General features: G+C 40.8%; 1 protein-coding gene across 1 annotated transcript in view; it reads left to right on the forward strand.

Moving 5' to 3' along the window:
* The first annotated feature begins 8,068 nt into the window (after window positions 1–8,068).
* Window positions 8,069–19,517, forward strand: part of epb41a (erythrocyte membrane protein band 4.1a) — a 337,203-nt gene continuing 325,754 nt past the window's right edge. The window contains exon 1 of the mRNA XM_049601545.1: window positions 8,069–8,225. The gene's annotated coding sequence lies outside the window, so the exon portion shown is untranslated. The remainder of the gene's footprint in view (window positions 8,226–19,517) is intronic.

Consider the following 19,517-nt stretch of genomic DNA (forward strand, 5'->3'; position numbering starts at 1 on the left):
TATACATTCTGCCCGAGTATGCGGTCTGGTCGGTCTCAAAAAATAAATCCCGGTCCAAGACGGAGTACCGGACCGAATTGGTATTACCGAGAACCGACCCAACCCTACAAGGTGCCACCTACTACTCAGTTTTAACACACTGCCACACCGATGGAAGCATTATCGTGAGCAATTTGGGGTTCAGTATCTTGCTCAAGGATACTTCGAAATGCAGACTGAGGATCGAATTTCTGATCTTCCGATTGGTGGACAACCCGCTCTACCTCTGAGCCACAGCTGCAGCCACAGGCTGGTTCAATGTAACGAAATTCACAGAAACAGTATTTGAGATGACTTTCCTGTAGTCATCATGCCAGTGGCACACTCCCTCAAAACAACATCTGTAGCATTGTTTTGCGTGATCAAACTGCACATTTTAAAGTGACCATTTATTGTGGCCATCCCAAGACACACCTTTGTGGTAATGATGAAGACATGACGTTGGCCAGCATCAACATATATATTACCAATTATCACTGCAAATCTGTACATGACAAAAATACCAAGTAAAATAAGAAACTATTCATTAATGAATTTTTGAAATAGTTTATTTATAGTTTTTGTAACAGCCTGCATTCTGCTCCCCTGCTCTTCCAGTGTTTTTCCACTCTACCTGCCAGCCACTCCCATCTGATCACCCCATTCCACTCACCTGCCCTCACAGCTGTAGCTCATCAGCCAATCAGCCCGGTATTTAAGCCTCTCCAGCACACACACTCTTTACCTGATTGTTCTTCGCCCACATACAAGACTTTCCAGCACTCCTTACGTGCCTGATCTCCTGTTACCGACTCTGCCTGCCTCTGACCTGCCTGCATCCTCTGTTTTCCGGTAAACTCACCAGTCTTCTGTCCCAGACCGTGAGTTCTGCCTCAGCGTCTCTGGTTTCCGTCTGCCCGTGGCTGTGTGGTGTTTTCCAGTGACAATGTTTCAGGATGAGTGTTCCCACCTGCCTGTCTGTTGCCTGCTGCAGCTCAGAGATCTGTGAGACGTCACACGCTGCCTTGTGTGTGTGTTCTCCTTTCACCTACCCCTCGGCTCCTTGATCCATCGCCTGGCTTCTACATCCCTGCTGCTCATCTCTCTTCAGCTCTGCTGCGGGAGCGTATCTATGTTTCCCGGGTTCTATGTTTCCCGGGTTCTATGTTCCCCACTTAATCCTGCAATAAAGGTTCTATGTTCCCCGCTTACACAAAAAAGGTTCTATGTTTCCCGGGTTCTATGTTCCCAGGAAACATAGGGATGACCCCTTTGTTACCTCTGCCTGCTAGCTTACTGAACTTTTGCGGCTCAAGGACTCACGTCCTTGTTCTTGGTCGCGCTTCTGGGTTTGGCCCCTGAACCCAGAGACTGTGTGTGGGCTCTGTGCCCAAAGAACGAACTGTTACCTGAGTATCATGGTCAGCTTAAGTTCCTGTTTACAGTGTATAAATAAAGGTCATTTACAAACGTTGCTCTGTGCCTGTGCGCTGCATCTGGGTCCAACACATACCCGTTACAAGTTTATATAGTTTATGTAAAATAAACATAGAATTTTGTAATAGATTTCTACTATTTCACAAAAAAAAAATTGACAGAGTTGGGTTTGCCTCAAAAGGCAGATATAGCAAATAAAAGCATTTGTAATTCGGACTTCCGGCAAGATGGCGGCGTGAGAGGACAGCAAGTCAGCTGCTCCGATATACTTTTATACTTTTGCCTTTAAATACACTCACTCATTGATAAAGTCGCCGCTGTTGTAAACTTAAGGCACGATTCAGATTCGGACTGTTAAAAGCGACAAGTATGCCACCGATACAGAACCCTCGTAAAACCGAGCCAAGCATGGGCCCTGACGCTACTATTAGCGACACTAGCAATGCTAACGGCGAAGCTACTCTGAAGCCCGCCGATATTAAAGGACTTCTGGACAACATCCATTCCAAAGTGTGTGCATCGCAAAACGAGATGTTGACTGAGCTTAAAACACTTCAATTAATGTTGCAAGCACACGAGGTGAAGCTGCAAGAAGTTGGCGATTCACTCACTGATGTGGACGCTTGTGTGGTGACTCTGGAGAGCTTATGCTCTGATCTGGTGCAAGACAACGCAAGGATGAAACTGAAGCTGGAGGATCTTGAAAACCGTTCCAGACAGAATAACATCAGAGTGATAGGTGTCTCCGAGCGCGCAGAAGGAGCTCGCCCCACCGCATTCATGGAGACATTCCTTCTTGAGGTTTTCGGGAAGGAAAGTTTCACCAGAACCCCGGTCTCAGACAGAGCCCACCGCTCGCTAGCTCCGCCACCAAAGCAGAACCAACCCCTGCGTGATTGTCCGGATGCACCACTTCCAGACAAAGGAACATATTCTATGTCTGTCAAGGGAGAAGGGCCAACTATCCTTCAGGGGAACGATGGTCCATTTCTACCCGGATTTTAGCACCGAACTAGCCAAGAAGAGGGCCGCTTTCATCCCTGTCAAAACCAAGCTACGCGAGGCCGGTATCGAGTTCGCCCTGCTGCACCCAGCCCGTCTCCGGATTGTTCATGACGGAACGAAGCACTTCTTTGACTCGCACCAGAAGGCTACTACTTTCTTACAACAGACTGTGCCACAACCACCGGGTGAATGAAAATATGAAGCCGGGACTGCCCCGCTGTTTTTCCGGTAACGTTACTGTGAGTAGGCCACTGGCTACCAGGCTATTGGGAATGTTTTAAGGTAACGTTAACGTTATAAGCTATAAGCTAATTTAGCCGACACCATAGCTATGTATGCCATGTTATTATACGCTCCCATGTCACTCTCTTTTTTGACTTTGTTGCACTTGTTTTGTTATGAAGAGCCTGAGTTATTATTTTCTGAAACGGGAAGTTGCCCAGTTGTATTTGTTTACTGTGGTGATAGGTGACCCCACCGGCTAATTTGGTAACGTTAATTATGGCAGGCCACAGTGTTAATCACTTAATGTACCATATATGTGGCAGCCAATAGCTTGGCCGACTATAATAACTACTATAATGTATCCCGCTCCCTGTCTATTTGCTCGTAGGTGTGGGTTGGACACTAATGCCACGCTTTATTTGATTTATTTATTTTATTTTTATCTATTTTATTTTATTTTATTTATTTATTTATTTTTTCCCTCATGTTAAGATTTCCTTGTTTGTAACTGATTTATTAAGAGGCCACTTGGCATCACTGGACGATGTGCACAGTAATTTTTCTTTCTATGATCCTGTTTGGTTTAACAAATTCATGGCCATGCCTCTCCTTTGGCTGATCAGTTATAAGTATACAATTGTGCAATTGTTGACATCTAATGTTTGCTATACTTCAGCATACTGTTTTCAGCAGCTTTAATGGGTCACACCATTTGATATACACCAGCATACTGTTCTCACCAGCTTTAATGGGTCACACCATTTGATATACACCAGCATACTGTTCTCACCAGCTTTAATGGACAATACTAGGTGATAAATTATCACCCCTTTAATATAGGAATGTTTATGTTTATTTTAATTTGATTCTTACCATTCCTTTTTAATTAGTGCTACAGTTACTTTTATGTCCTACTGGACTCCTGGCGCCTTTCCTTTACATTATACACACGGCGCTTACTTGATGTTTCTCATTGCACTACGTACTATAGATAATTCGGAGCAGAAGAGTTAGGTCACGTTTGACTAGTGACAGTTTTAGTTATAGGTAGACTAAGAGACGAATGGTACGTGTTAAAGTTAGGCATCTCATTGGGGAGATGTTTTGGGTGGGGGCATTTATGTGCTATTTTATTATTATTATTTATTATTATTATTACTATCTTTTTTCCCCTCTTCTTCTCTTTTCTCATCCCTTCTTTCTTTCTCTTCACTCTTCCCCCTCCTCTTTTATCCCTCTGCTCTCTCTAGCCCTTCACTACACCCCAATTCTACATCCAAATTGGCCACTACAAACTTAGTCTCATCATGTACTATTCTTACCTCTACAGTTTTGCCTAAATGAATGTCACACCCAGTGAAAAAACAGTGAAAGTTATTTCTTGGAATGTCAGGGGGTTCAATCGTCCTGTTAAACGGAATAAAGTTCTCTCACATCTCTCACCTTTGAAGGCTGGAATAGCTTTCCTCCAAGAGACCCATCTCTGCAATTCTGATGTCCCTCGGATTCGACGCAGCTGGGTTGATCAGGTATATCATTTGCAATTTAATGCCAAGAGCCATGGATCGGCCATTTTAATACACAAAAATGTCCCATTTGTGGTTAGCAAGGTTGAGTCAGATATTAGAGGCCGCTTTGTTATTGTGTTGGGCGAGCTTTACAGCAAGCCGGTCACTCTGGTGAATCTCTACGCACCTAACTGGGATGATAGCCACTTCTTTACTAAACTATTCTCTTTGATCCCAGATATAGACACCCATGCATGAATACTTGGCGGGGACTCCAATTGCACTCTTCAACTGATTTCTTAAAATTACTTGATACTTTTAACCTTTCCCGTGCTCTGACAGGACCCACGCACAATAAGGGGCATGTTCTTTTTTTTTTTAAAAAAAAGATATTTTTTGGGCATTTTTTTTTAGCTTTTAATGGATAGGACAGACAAGTGTGAAGGGGGGAGAGAGAGGGGGAGTGACATGCAGCAAGGGGCTACAGGCTGGAGTTGAACCTGGGCCGCTGCGGCAACAGCCTTGTACATGGGGCGCCTGCTCTACCACTAAGCCACCGACGCCCCAAGGGGCATGTTCTTGATCTGGTTTTATATCATGGCATTTTAATGAGTGATGTTGTTTGCCAAGAAAGTGTGGTAATAATACCATGTCTTATTCCCGCATTTTTAACTCCACTTCACCTGCTAAATTTTGTGATGCCTTTGCCTCCGCTGACTTTGTTTTTAACTCTCCTGTGAATGCTAATATTGCCACTTTATTTTTCACTCTACTTGTAAAAACATTCTAGACTCTGTGGCACCTTTCAAAGTCAGAAAACATAAGACCACACGTCAGCCCTGGCTAACTGATACAAGATCATTAAAACAGTTGTGTCACAAAGTTGAGCGGAAATGGAGGACTTCTAGACAGCCTACAGACCAGCAAATTCTGAGAGACCTGATGAAGACTTTTAATCACGCAGTTAAAATGGCAAGAGAAAAATATTACAATGACCTGATCAACAACCATAATTCCAATCCCAGACTCCTCTTCAATGTGGTTAGCCGTACATCAAGTCCCCCTCCTGCTAACATTGAACCATCAGTTGCCAAGTGTGGGCAGTTTCTATCTTTTTTCGCAGATAAAATCAAAAACATCAGAAACAATATTACACATACTGCCCAGGCTGTCTCTGAACCCTCTGCTCCCAGTACCAACTGTTCCCTAGGCTCTTTTGACCTGCTAATAATAGAAAACATAACTGAAACAATTTCTAAGCTGAAGAACTCAACCTGCTCTCTCGATATCATTCCTAGCCATTTCCTAAAAGAAACCCTTGCCATAACTTGTCCAATTCTCATGGAAATATTCAACCCATCACTCTCATCTGGTATTGTTCCTGAATATTTTGAAAACAGCAGTTGTACATCCTCTCCTTAAAAAACCCTCACTAGACCCAAATATCCTTGAAAATTTCAGGCCAATCTCAAAACTTCCATTTCTCAGTAAAGTTTTAGAAAAAATTGTGGCAGAAAAAATTATTTCTTTTATGAATGGTAATGACCTCTTTGAGAGATTCCAGTCAGGTTTTAGAGCAGGTTTTAGCACAGAAACGGCATTTTATGTGGTTAGCCGTACATCATCTTAATAATTGGGTGGGCATTTCAGGGTCGGTTTTAGATTGGTTTCGTTCTTATCTGTCTGGAAGGTCATTCTGTGTTGAAATCGGAAATTGTCAATCATCTTCAATACCATTACAATATGGAGTTCCACAGGGTTCTGTTCTTGGTCCACTGCTGTTTTCAATCTACATGTTACCACTTGGTCACATTATCACAAAATACAATATTAATTACCATTTCTATGCCGACGATACTCAATTATACCTTTCCTTTGACAACAGCAACACCGACTGATTAAACAACCTCCTCTTGTGCATTGCAGACATCAATAACTGGATGGCATAAAACTTTCTACAGCTCAACTCAGATAAGACAGAAGTTATTATCATAGGTCCAGACTCATCACATGTTGCCTCCCATCTCGGTCCCCTTTCATCCCACATTACTAACTCTTGCAGAAACCTCTGTATTATTTTTGATAGCCACCTCAATTTCGATCAGCATATAAATTCAGTTGTCTAATCATGTTTCTTCCAACTCCAAAAAATCTAAAAAAATCAGATAATTTCTTTCAACAAAAAACTTAGAAATAGTCATACATGCATTTATTTCATCCTAGTTAGATTACTGCAATGCTCTTTTCTCATGCCTTACACATCATGACCTAAACAAATTACGATTGATTCAGAATGCTGCAGCCAGACTCATTACCAGGTCCAACAGGAGAGAACACATCACACTGATTTTAAAATCCCTTCACTGGCTCCCAGTCCGTTTTAGAGTGGATTTTAAAATTGTAATAATTACTTTCAAGGCTCGTATGGGGCTAGCCACTGAATATATAGCTGACCTCCTGACCCCATACGAGCCTGAACGCAACCTGAGATCCTCTGGTAGGTCATTCCTGGCCATCCCTCGGTCCCACTTGAAGACCAAGGGTGACCAGGCCTTTTCTGTTCGAGCCCCTCGTCTATGGAATGACCTGCCGGAGGAGATCAGGGAAGCTAACACATTGTCTTTTTTAAAGTCCCTTTTAAAAACTCACTACTTCAGACTTGCTTTTAACTAATATCATTTTGTGTTTTATTTTATTATTTTTATTTATTTTATTTCACTAACTGCCTACTTATTGTCTTTTAATATGTAAAGCACTTTGTAACTTGTTTTTGAAAAGCGCTTCATAAATAAAGATATTATTAGGTTTCTACCATTTTTTTCCTGACGTTAAAGGGTTTTTTGGGGGAAGTTTTTCCTTATCCACTGCGAGGGTCCTAAGGACAGAGGGATGTCGTATGCTGTAAAGCCCCCTCAGGCAAATTCTGATTTTTGATATTGGGCTTTATAAATAAAATTGATTGATTGATTGACTGTTCAGAGAGTAGTCTACATCCATGGGGGTTAGCTGGTGCAGCAGAGCTAGCTGTGGCTGGGTGTTAGGTAGGGTGGATGCTGTTGATGTATGCCAGCTCTGCTGCAGTATTGCTCCCCTCAGCAGGGCTTGTGTACAGACTGGCGTGCAGCCAGATCATCTCAAAAATATGTGTACGCCTGACTGACGCGCCACAGCCATCTTAGTAAGAGTGTCTAACCATTACATAAACCAGATGGTCAGTTATGTTTTTATCATAAGGCTTGAGATGTGTCATAATAATAATAATGATAATAATAATAATAATAATAATAATAATAATAACAATAATTCATCAGACTTACACGCTTTTAAGAGTCAAAGATGCTTTACATGAAGTAGGATATATCTTTTTAATGTATGTGTCTACTGTAATACAGTACATTCACATGTTGAAGTAGGTGAAACTGACCCCCCACAAACTTGCCAATAAAATTCGACCACTTAAGTAAAAATCAAAAAATTAAATGGACACATAGGCTAAAGATCAAATAAGGAAACTCAATTATTGAATGACAGATTTAATGACTTTTCAATTTGTGATTTTATTAGGCCTCATTTTGTTGAAAATGAAATTCCTGATAATCATTTCATTTTTGTTTTTGTTTTTTTTAATAGTAGGCCTAATGCCGATAATTATAAGGCAATTACTGTTATTTTCTGCTACTGTGCAGATGTAACAGTTAACAGCTACAAGAAGAGCTTTCTCCTCCTGCCCACCATCATTTCCCCACCACCTACATCAATTTATATTTCAAGTTTTGTAGAGCTGCAGTATATAGGATTTTTGAAGGTTGCATTCATGTTTCCGGTGTAAGTGAGGGAGCTTGACGCAGCATTTCGCGAGTCCGAGGCGGCCACTCCTCCGCGACTCCGCGGTGCGTGGCGGACCGGTGTCTGTGTGATGAGCTGTTGGTAATCCTGGCGTGATATTAGCAGGAATCCAACCAGCTGAGGCGGATGGAAAAGACCGACATCCATCAGCGATAAAGAGTAGCAGGGCCGCTGTCAAGATCTCAGGTGCTGTAACTGTCTACCAACGTGTGCATGATATGCATATTTCACTGTGTCTAACTGGAAAGCTGCAACTGCTGCAGTAGTTTGACGTATGTCAGTCTAATTGTTTTTATGGGAAGGAAGTAGGCTTCCAATTTTCTAGATCTTATGAGTATTAGCCTCATTTATATTTATTTAAAGGTTTTGTTTTTAAACACCATAGTTTGTTATGGTCTCTGACAAATGCATTACAGTAAAAACATACATGTGCAGTGAATATAGATATCATTATTAACTGCTACAGCTGCCAGGTGTAACTGATATGGAACGATTTGGTTTTGAAAACCTCCAAACTCAGTTGACAAATTGAGCCCATCAGCAAAGACTACATTATGACACAGTTTGAAATTCTGCATCATTTGTCTGTTCTGACAAATTCAGTCTTAGTAAAACAGAATAACATCAAGTAAATGCCTTAACTTCAAGAACTGCTTTGATTATTACTGGTTTGTATGTTTGTTTTGTCCAAAATTATTGTTTACGGTGTGTTTCTTGGATTGAAATGAGACTGTATACACGAGGTGTATGTGGAGCTGAACAGTGGCTTCCAGTAGCTATTAAATGCCTGAAGTTATTTTCTGTGAACAGACAGCAGAATGTATGTATCACCCACACAGTTCTGACAGGCCGGGACACAGATCTCCCTCTCCTGTGTGTGTCCACACTCCATAGCACATCCCTGAGAAATGTCTGCATAGAGACAGAGCCGAGGCTTCCCACTGTTTGTGCAAACGTCAGCACTGCAGATATCAGAGCAGGAATCCTGTGAGTCTGACTGAGCAGAAATATTATTTATTGCTGGTGATTATGATGTAAGCCCACTGCTGATGATGATCTACTTTTTAGGCTGCACCCTTCAGGCAAAGCTCAAGTTAATTTAGTTTACATAAAGACTGTACAATAATCTGAATAAGTTGCGTCACCTATCAGAGGCTGGATCCTCCCTTGTAAAGGCTGGCAGTTGGAGGACTAAATGGCCAGACTAGACCTGCTCCCCCTCTGATATTGAGATGGTCTAGCCTTCCACAAACTAAAGCTGATTCTGCACTGAGACGCTCGTCATTAACTTGTCATGCAGAATAAAATAGCATGGAAACTAGGCATGGGAATCACTAGAGGATCCACAATACAATATTATCACGATACTTAAGTAACAATACAGTATTATTGCAATTTTAAATATGTTGCGATATGCTTAGTAATGCGAGAAAGTATTTTGCGATATATTACTTTTTTTCAACTGAAAATTATGTCCCCAAAGAAAAACTCTGTCAACATCTGTCTTATCTAATAAGATTAAGTTTCCAGTCTGTTCCTTTCACCTCAGCCATCCTTTTTCAGCAGCAAAATGTATCTAGTGGAGTGAAAAACGTAACTGTATAACTGTAATGTATATTAACTCTACATATTTCTTATGTTTATTCTTATTCTATTTTTGTTTAATTCTATTGATGTATATAATATATTGTAGTTAAAATTTTCACACTTAGAGCAGGGGTGTTGCTAGGCATACAGCTGTGCAGGGGCACAGGCCCCCAGTCGGAAAAAACACTTTTGTCCCATGTTTCAGACATTTTTATCACAGTGTGCCAATTCACAATACACTCTACCTTGCTACAGCTATCCATCATAGTGTTAAGCATTGAAGACAGCCAAATAATAATTCCAGGGGAGTAAAAGTCCTTTGTAGCTCATTTATTTAAAGATAAAGCATAAAATACCCCATAGTCCCATTGTAACTCAATTGAAACTCATTGACTAACTCTGGAAATTTAAGACCTGACTATGTCCCGATGTCCTCTACAGAGGACATGTGATAAAAAATAAATAAATAATATTTTTGAATTTTTTTTTATGCAAAATTTTTCTTTCAAGTCTAATACTTAAATTACATAAAACAAATCTTGATATCAAAACTTTTTCCTTCTGGGTCCCAGGAGATTAAAATTTAATAAAGTGACATATTAACAGTCTTAGCCTTACAGTGGAAATTAAAACAGATTTAGCCATGCAGGATATTCGTGCATGCTGTACAAATGGAAGTTTGTCATGGACATCGTTTTTTTCACTACCAATCACATGGTGTAGCCTACATAAAGTGTTGAAGTGAATTGTTTTAGTTCCTGCGTTCCCTGAAAGCAACGTGACAGGGGAAGGTCTCTAGCCTTTTTGTTAAGCTGTCTGTCATGATTCCACACCCCTCTCAGTTGATGCCATGCCCCCAAGCTACATCAGGGCCAAAGTCTGAAACTGAAAAGAAAAGATCTGAAACGGAAAAAGAAAGATCTGAAAGTGAAAAAAAGATTTGAAACTGTAGAAAATAAGATCTGAATCTGAAAAGATAAAACGTGCGACTGAAAGAAATAGGATCTCAAATATCTAATTATATGAAAGTGAAAAATGAAAATAAATAATTTATTCAAAAGAATTACCACAGTGAATCATAATTATATTTAACCTGAAAAAGCATTTTGTACACTTATTTTTATTTTGAGTACATTGATGTATTTTTCAAAATTCAAGATCAAAACTTAAATTTTCAGTTTCAAATTTTATTTTTTCAAGTACAAAACATTTGGCCCCAATATAGCACGAATGTCCATGTTTTTATTTAGTTCCAAAGAACATGATAATAAGAACAAAGTTCATAAAAATCATGTCTTACCACTTTTACTGTGTAAAAAAAAAAAGAAATAGCTATTTGATACAGGCTGACCGATTTCAGTTAATTCTCATTTTATTCATGATTACCCTTGTTTTAGTTCAGAGTTTTTAGATTGTATAATATAGTGACCCCCCACTTTTCCCATCATGTCGTGTGCTGGACTGAGTAGTTAGTTTGCAGTTAAGTTTGCTGTTTTATGTTCCAAAATGCAAATGTCACTTTATATCAGTGATTATAAAGTGTCTGTCACATGGTGGTTTATGCTGGTTATTGTAATTTTTGTATTAGTTTATAGTTCACACCTTTAGACATTTGGGGTGGCTGTGGCTCAGAGGTAGTCAGAAGAATCAGAAGATCAGCAGTTTGATCCCCGGCTCCTCCAGGCTGCATGTCGAAGTGTCCTTTAGCAAGATGATGCTTCCATCAGTGTGTGACTGTGTTAAAAAACAAAACAAAACTGAGTAGCAGGTGGCACTTTGTATGGTAGCCTTGACCACCAGTGTATGAATGTGTGTGAATGGGTGAATGTGGCTCGTAGTGTAAAAAAAAAGCGCTTTGAGTGGTCAGATAACTAGAATGGCGCTATACAAATGCAGGTCCATTTACTTTAGTGAACTGGCTGTTACATTCAATAATTCAGCTGTATGTCTAAATTAGAGTTTATGAAATTATATAATAAATAAATGTCATATAATGAGATAGATCTCATGAAACTGCATCTTATCTTGCTTTCACTACAGTTTGTGATAATACATATACGCAACTATGGAAGGACCTATTTTATTTAAAAGGGAAATTTTACATTTTACATACTGTAATATATATAATTGTTTGTATCTTATTGCACATGTCAGCATGATTAATTTCAACTTTATTTGACTTTTCTGAATGTATGTAAGCTCTAACATCATGACCCTTAAGCCTGACTGCTTCACAGTGTCTCTCAGCAGCAGTGGCATCTGCCTCTCTATTTTTTATTTTTTTTTGGTGGCTAAAATTGTATATTTACAACTAAACTAATATTTTAACACATACATTTCACATTTTATTTTATGCTACTTATCACTCTAGAAAATGGTTTTGTTTTTAATTTTCACTTACATGCTACATGCTACATACTGCTACATTCTTTTCTGGCTTTTGAGAAGAGTCCCGTTGAGATATAACAGAAGAATGAATATCAGCCACGGGTCAGACAGGCTTCATACACCTCAACATATTACTGTACGTTCAAACCAGAAGCTTTCAAAAGGGCAAAGTCTCTCGCGGGTGCCCAAAAAGCACAACTGTCAAAAATATTTGTGGCAGCTTTGGTCACTCTGGTCGCTCATCATGTGAATCACTCGAACATTCGACCGTGCTTGTCAATTTAAAGGAGCCACAAAGCGGACTACTGGCTTGAAAGCAGCGTAGCTGCTGCTTGCTGTTGTCCAGTCAAAAAGCTCATAGTTGGCCTACAATTATGTTTGGTCAATGAAAACAGAAAACAGAAATAGAACTACTAAAAAGGTCATAATTAAACAATAAAGCCTGCAATTCTCTCCTCTATTACTAACATTACACACTTTAATACTCATCAGACCAACCATCTATCTCCGTGACGCGGTCCCAAGCCTTATTCTTTTTATTTTGGTCTCTGTAACAGAACAGCAACACATTATAAAGGACTGAGTGGGCGCGAACACAAATAATCAACTTCTCAATATCCATTGTCGGAACAAGTGTGCTGTAGGAACCAAAGTTACATGGCTTGTTCTCTGGGACCTGCGTCATTGAAGCACTTCAGCATTCCGATTGGTTGTCGCCGGAACGCAGCAGAGCTCATTACCATAAAGTAAAACTAATTTTAACTCCCCTCCAGACCCGTTGCCCAAGTCGCCCAAGTCGCTGGGCTCTCACTGAAAATGAATGACTTCAGCCTACACCATCTGATAATAAAGCCACAGTCTTACTGTAGCCCGTCTGACTTTATATTCTTCATAGAGCTTCATCAGCATGGTTTATTCTGCCGGTGAAAGGAACTTGGCTTCCTTTTTCCCTTCCTTTTGCAACATAACATCCTCTTTCCGACAATCGACTGTTCTAGGCTGCTTGTATACTCCGTGTGCACGCTCAGTCGAAGCTTATTCCAGCCTAGCTACAGTTAACACTGATTAGACAAGGCTAAATTGTGTTCATGGAACGGCTTAAGCCTTAAGTAGATGCTGACGTGAAGTCAGACGGGGCTTTTTCGATTAAGTGCAGATTTCCTTAGCGGTGTTGATGGAATACCTCCTTGACTTGGTACATAATTAAATATAGGCTCAGAGCTGGGTAAGGGCACACAACTGCAAGAGCTAATAAATAAATGATAAAAAATAAATTAAAGAAAAACACTGACAGTTCAGACTGTTGAGGCAGAAATGCCCTCCATGTTTCCAGTAGATGATGTTATTACCTTTGATTGTTACATCATTACATTGCTTGGATGCACAACTTGGATGGCTTCATTAACTATTTAAATCTTCCAACACAACAGCAGGATCTAACATGACTGGCCTTTCTGAGCTTTTCTACACATTGAAGGGCCAGTGTGTAAAATGGGTTGAAAACAGTGACATCAGTGGTCAAATTCTAGATTGCAGGGCTCACTCGCTCACCCTTCCCGTTGGGTAAATGACGGTGGCCTTGTAGGGACAAAAAGCCTTGCGCACGAGTTTTTCAGGAGTAGGTCTATCTAGCGACGAGGTGAAAGTTTATTTACAAATCTAAACCATGTTACCATATTATAATGAATCCCTCACGAGCAGGAGACCAGAGGAGCGTTCGGGAAAAAGGCCCGTTTATTTGAGCACTCCAGAAACTCCGGTAACACTCCACTTCGTCCCAAACTCTGACTCTTCTAACATAACAGACACACTTCATAACTTTACACACATACTCGTTTACCATACTGAGTGGGGACCCCCCTCCCCTCTCTGCTCCACCAATCTCCAGCCTGCACACTGACTGACAGCGTAGCCTGTAAACAGTGCTCAGCTGTTTATTTAGCCTAGCAATATCTCCGGACTATAGTAGCTGCAATGGACGACTTTGAACGCGATTTTGAAGAGTTTCTTGTAGCGGACACAGACCCAGAGCCATACCTGTTTGAGCCGGAACATACAGATGAGGAACTGTTGGATGCTGAGTGGGCGAGAAGAGAGGCTGAATGCACAGAATGGGATTCGGTGCTACTGCTACCATCGTTAGGGAGATACATCACCAGGAGGAAAAGCGCCGCATAGTGCATCACAAGGAGTGAAGTTACGTCTTCTTTTCCTCGCAGATGACGGTTCGGGTTCATTCTCTCCTGTTGCGTGGTAAGTGTGGTCCATTCGCAAACTTTATAACTAAAAACACTTTTCACTACTCTCTATTGACGAACTACTAACACTCTCTGCTGTTTCCTCCTCCTTCTGCTTCCTTCCGCTGTCTTCGTTGGTTTATTTATACACGCGAAATGCGTTCTCTGGCTGGCTGGATTGTCCACTCGGTCTGCCGTACATACATGGCGGCGCAAGATGGCGATCTCTCTAAAGCAAGGCCCTTGCTATATATATAAAAGCATAATTATAAGGCTACGAAAACCAAACGAATTTTGTTTTATAGCGATCATACACTTGTATAAACATATTAATGGGTAGAATATTCAGATTCAGATTCAGATTGACAATAAACCATGCCAAATATTACACACTGGCCCTTTAAGTAACAAATCTCCCAAACCATATTGTTTTGCATTTATTTGTAAAAATATATAAAGATGGACTTCAAAGACATAAATCTTTTTTTTAAAATATGTAGAGGAGGACCATGACTGCAGAGTTCAAACTGAAATATTAATATACTATATATATATATATATACAGTACAGGCCAAAAGTTTGGACACACCTTCTCATTCAATGCGTTTTCTTTATTTTCATGACTATTTACATTGTAGATTCTCACTGAAGGCATCAAAACTATGAATGAACACGTGGAGTTATGTACTTAACAAAAAAAGGTGAAATAACTGAAAACATGTTTTATATTCTAGTTTCTTCAAAATAGCCACCCTTTGCTCTGATTGCTGGTTTGCACACTCTTGGCATTCTCTCGATGAACTTCAAGAGGTAGTCACCTGAAATGGTTTTCCAACAGTCTTGAAGGAGTTCCCAGAGGTGTTTAGCACTTGTTGGCCCCTTTGCCTTCACTCTGCGGTCCAGCTCACCCCAAACCATCTCGATTGGGTTCAGGTCCGGTGACTGTGGAGGCCAGGTCATCTGCCGCAGCACTCCATCACTCTCCTTCTTGGTCAAATAGCCCTTACACAGCCTGGAGGTGTGTTTGGGGTCATTGTCCTGTTGAAAAATAAATGATCGTCCAACTAAACGCAAACCGGATGGGATCAATCAATCAATCAATCAATCAATCAATCAATCAATTTTATTTATAAAGCCCAATATCACAAATCACAATTTGCCTCACAGGGCTTTACAGCATACGACATCCCTCTGTCCTTAAGACCCTCACAGCGGATAAGGAAAAACTCCCCAAAAAAAACCCTTTAAGGGGGAAAAAAACGGTAGAAACCTCAGGAAGAGCAACTGAGGAGGGATCCCTCTTCCAGGACGGACAGACATGCAATAGATGTCGTACAGAACAGATCAACATGATAAATTAACAGTAATCCATATGACACACACAGAGAGAGAGAGAGAGAGAGAGAGAGAGATGCAGGTAATGACAGTATCTTACAACAACATTAATGAAAGTAATAATATTATAGTTATAGTTCTGGTTACTGCGGTACAATATGTTGAAAGTATGTATTAATACCTGGCAGTATACATGTGTGACAATAATCATATGTGTATAATAACAGAAGAAGTATGACTAATGACTAATGATGGCATGTCGCTGCAGGATGCTGTGGTAGCCATGCTGGTTCAGTGTGCCTTCAATTTTGAATAAATCCCCAACAGTGTCACCAGCAAAACACCCCCACACCATCACACCTCCTCCTCCATGCTTCACAGTGGGAACCAGGCATGTGGAATCCATCCGTTCACCTTTTCTGCGTCTCACAAAGACACGGCGGTTGGAACCAAAGATCTCAAATTTGGACTCATCAGACCAAAGCACAGATTTCCACTGGTCTAATGTCCATTCCTTGTGTTTCTTGGCCCAAACAAATCTCTTCTGCTTGTTGCCTCTCCTTAGCAGTGGTTTCCTAGCAGCTATTTGACCATGAAGGCCTGATTCGCGCAGTCTCCTCTTAACAGTTGCTCTAGAGATGGCTCTGCTGCTAGAACTCTGTGTGGCATTCATCTGGTCTCTGATCTGAGCTGCTGTTAACTTGCGATTTCTGAGGCTGGTGACTCGGATGAACTTATCCTCAGAAGCAGAGGTGACTCTTGGTCTTCCTTTCCTGGGTCGGTCCTCATGTGTGCCAGTTTCGTTGTAGCGCTTGATGGTTTTTGCGACTCCACTTGGGGACACATTTAAAGTTTTTGCAAATTTCCGGACTGACTGACCTTCATTTCTTAAAGTAATGATGGCCACTCGTTTTTCTTTAGTTAGCTGATTGGTTCTTGCCATAATATGAATTTTAACAGTTGTCCAATAGGGCTGTCAGCTGTGTATTAACCTGACTTCTGCACAACACAGCTGGTGGTCCCAACCCCATTGATAAAGCAAGAAATTCCACTAATTAACCCTGATAAGGCACACCTGTGAAGTGGAAACCATTTCAGGTGACTACCTCTTGAAGCTCATGGAGAGAATGCCAAGAGTGTGCAAAGCAGTAATCAGAGCAAAGAGTGGCTATTTTGAAGAAACTAGAATATAAAACATGTTTTCAGTTATTTCACCTTTTTTTGTTAAGTACCTAACTCCACACGTGTTCATTCATAGTTTTGATGCCTTCAGTGAGAATCTACAATGTAAATAGTCATGAAAATAAAGAAAACGCATTGAATGAGAAGGTGTGTCCAAACTTTTGGCCTGTACTGTATATATATATATATATATATATATATATATTTTCCTACAACTACATTTCTACACACTACACAAACTATCATTTCTCCAGCAGTTTTTGACAGGTTTAGGGGGTGATTTACGAGCACACACTTACTGATCATCATTTGAAAAGCTCAGCATCTCTCTTGCACAACTAGGATATGTACCCAGTTCATTATAAACTCCAACTTATCCATCTCACTGTTAAGAAGCAGAAAAATAGCTTTATTAAAGCCTGAATTCTTTTTTAATCTGCAATATGTTAGTCTGGAGGTTTAAACTCCTCTCAGAGTTGGTGATTAAAACTAAATTTTCATCTCTGTCAGAGAAAACTATGGAAGACGAGAATGGCCATGTATTTTTTTTTTGTGCACTGTTATCTCGTGATAACGACTTATTATTTCGTTATCTCGATATAACAAAGATTGTTTTCTCATGATAACGAATTAGTTATCTCGATATAGCAAAGATTGTTTTCTCGTGATAACGAATTAATTATCTTGTTATCTCGATGTAACAAAGATTGTTTTCCCATGATAATTGTCAAGTCTGATGAATGTGCACTGGTTAATGTGATCGTCTTGATTTCAGCCTACAAGAGCTGCCGTGGTCCTGCCAGATGCCTCCTGCTGCTGCTGTTATCATTAGTCACACTTCTACTGTTATTATACACATATGATTATTGTCACATACCGTATATTTCCAAATAGTCGCCCTGTGGCAAATAGTCACCCGGTGGCAAATAGCCGCCGGGCACCTAATAGCCACTGGGGGTTTGACCCCATTTTGCGTATTAAACGCCAGTCCAATTAAACGCCGGGGCGATTATTTCCTCATTCATTGCCTCAAGGATGGACAGCCCTGCAGGCAGGGAGAGAGCAGCTCACGAGGGCTGCTCTCTCCCTGCCTGCAGGGCTGTCCCCCGTCCCATGGCCATTCTCGTCTTCCGTAGAAAACTGATCTGAGTTCAGACTGTTAACTGACAGCACAGCCATACTCAGAGATAACTGAGCCTCCTACCTGCTTGTCACACAGCAATCAACACATAAACCTTCTTGAGTCTGGAACTGAGTGGGGATCAACTGCAAAGTCTGGCGGCTGGTGGCTGCTTGCTCTGCTGCCATTCAGCCGCCAACGAGCAGAGCTAACTGCTAACAGTCACAAATCCATTCAGCAGCTCCACCATTTACAGTCAGACATGCACAGCTGCTTATTTCCTGCTGAATTATAGATCACAACTTGCACCAATGGCTGAAGCTGCTCCCATGAGAGTTTTTTTTTTTTTTTTTGCTGGCTAGCGAAACATCCTGGTGCAGACCGTTTACTGGAGTTTATCATCCTGTCATTCATGTGACATTTGACAATAATTACAAGCACAGCCGTTCTCAGCTTTCAATGTCCGATAGTCCACCACTAACATTTTCGTCACATCTCGTCAATGAAAATGAAATATATATTTCATCTTAGCTTTTATTATCAAGATCTGTTTTAGGCTCATCATTGAGTGTGTTTACAAGGTCTTTAGTATCCCAGTTTTGATTGGGTTTTTTAAGTATCCTGTTTTTGTGTTTGTGCACGTAAACACCATATCCCAAATTCAGAAACCGGATTATGCCCTTTTCCCGGTTTCAAGAAACCCAGTTTTGCCAACTGGAGTGCTCCGATAGAAGCCGGGATACTGGAGCATATATGCGCCTTATCCCGGTCTCTGATGGCTGCCCGCCGTGTGTGCAGGCGCCAGAGTGACGCACCAGATATACAAGCAACATGGCGGCAATGAGAGCTTCCCATTTTTGGAGCGATGAAGAGACTGAATTTTGCCTGAAAATGATTAAAGAACTCAACATAACTACGTGTTTAGACGGCAGAAGACACAGAAATGTAGACCTATTCAAGTCTGTTGCGGACAAGCTACTAACGCTAAGCCCGCTAGAAGCCACAGAGGTCTCATTTTTGTCTTACTTCTAAATATAATAAATATATCACATTTCCCGCTCAATCTGTTGTAAACAAAAGACGTAAAAGACGTAACACATGCCTGCGCAGATAGGATGCAGTGATCAGAAAACAGGTTACTGGTATTTATCATGTATACAGGGATATGAATAACCGGGTTTCTCTGTATTCCATGTAAACATCATATCCCAGATATGCTCAAAGCCGGGATAAGCCTCAAAACCGGGATACTACAGACCTTGTAAACACAGTCAATGTCTCATTTTTGTCATAGAAAAAAGGTTGTTGATGACAAATTTGTCATAGTTTTCGTCAACAAAGTTAACACTGGCGCGCTTCCAGTTTGTTACACAGGCTTTCTGTTATAAATGTGTCAGCCCAAGCTCAGATGACATCATCAAGGTTATCTCTCAGACTTTACAAATCTCCTGAGCCAGGAGATATAGGCCTACAACTGTTTTTACAGGCCGAGTAGTACTAACTAGAGCTTAGATTCTCTGCCTGAGCACCGTAATTTCCTGCCACTATCCTCGGGCTCTGACGGGTCGGGCTCCTCATAATAGACCTAGGTTATGGAACCAACTAATCACACCTGGGGTGGCCCCCTTG

Source organism: Epinephelus fuscoguttatus, linkage group LG17 (assembly GCF_011397635.1).
Source record: "Epinephelus fuscoguttatus linkage group LG17, E.fuscoguttatus.final_Chr_v1".
NCBI classification, from domain to species: Eukaryota; Metazoa; Chordata; class Actinopteri; order Perciformes; family Serranidae; genus Epinephelus; species Epinephelus fuscoguttatus.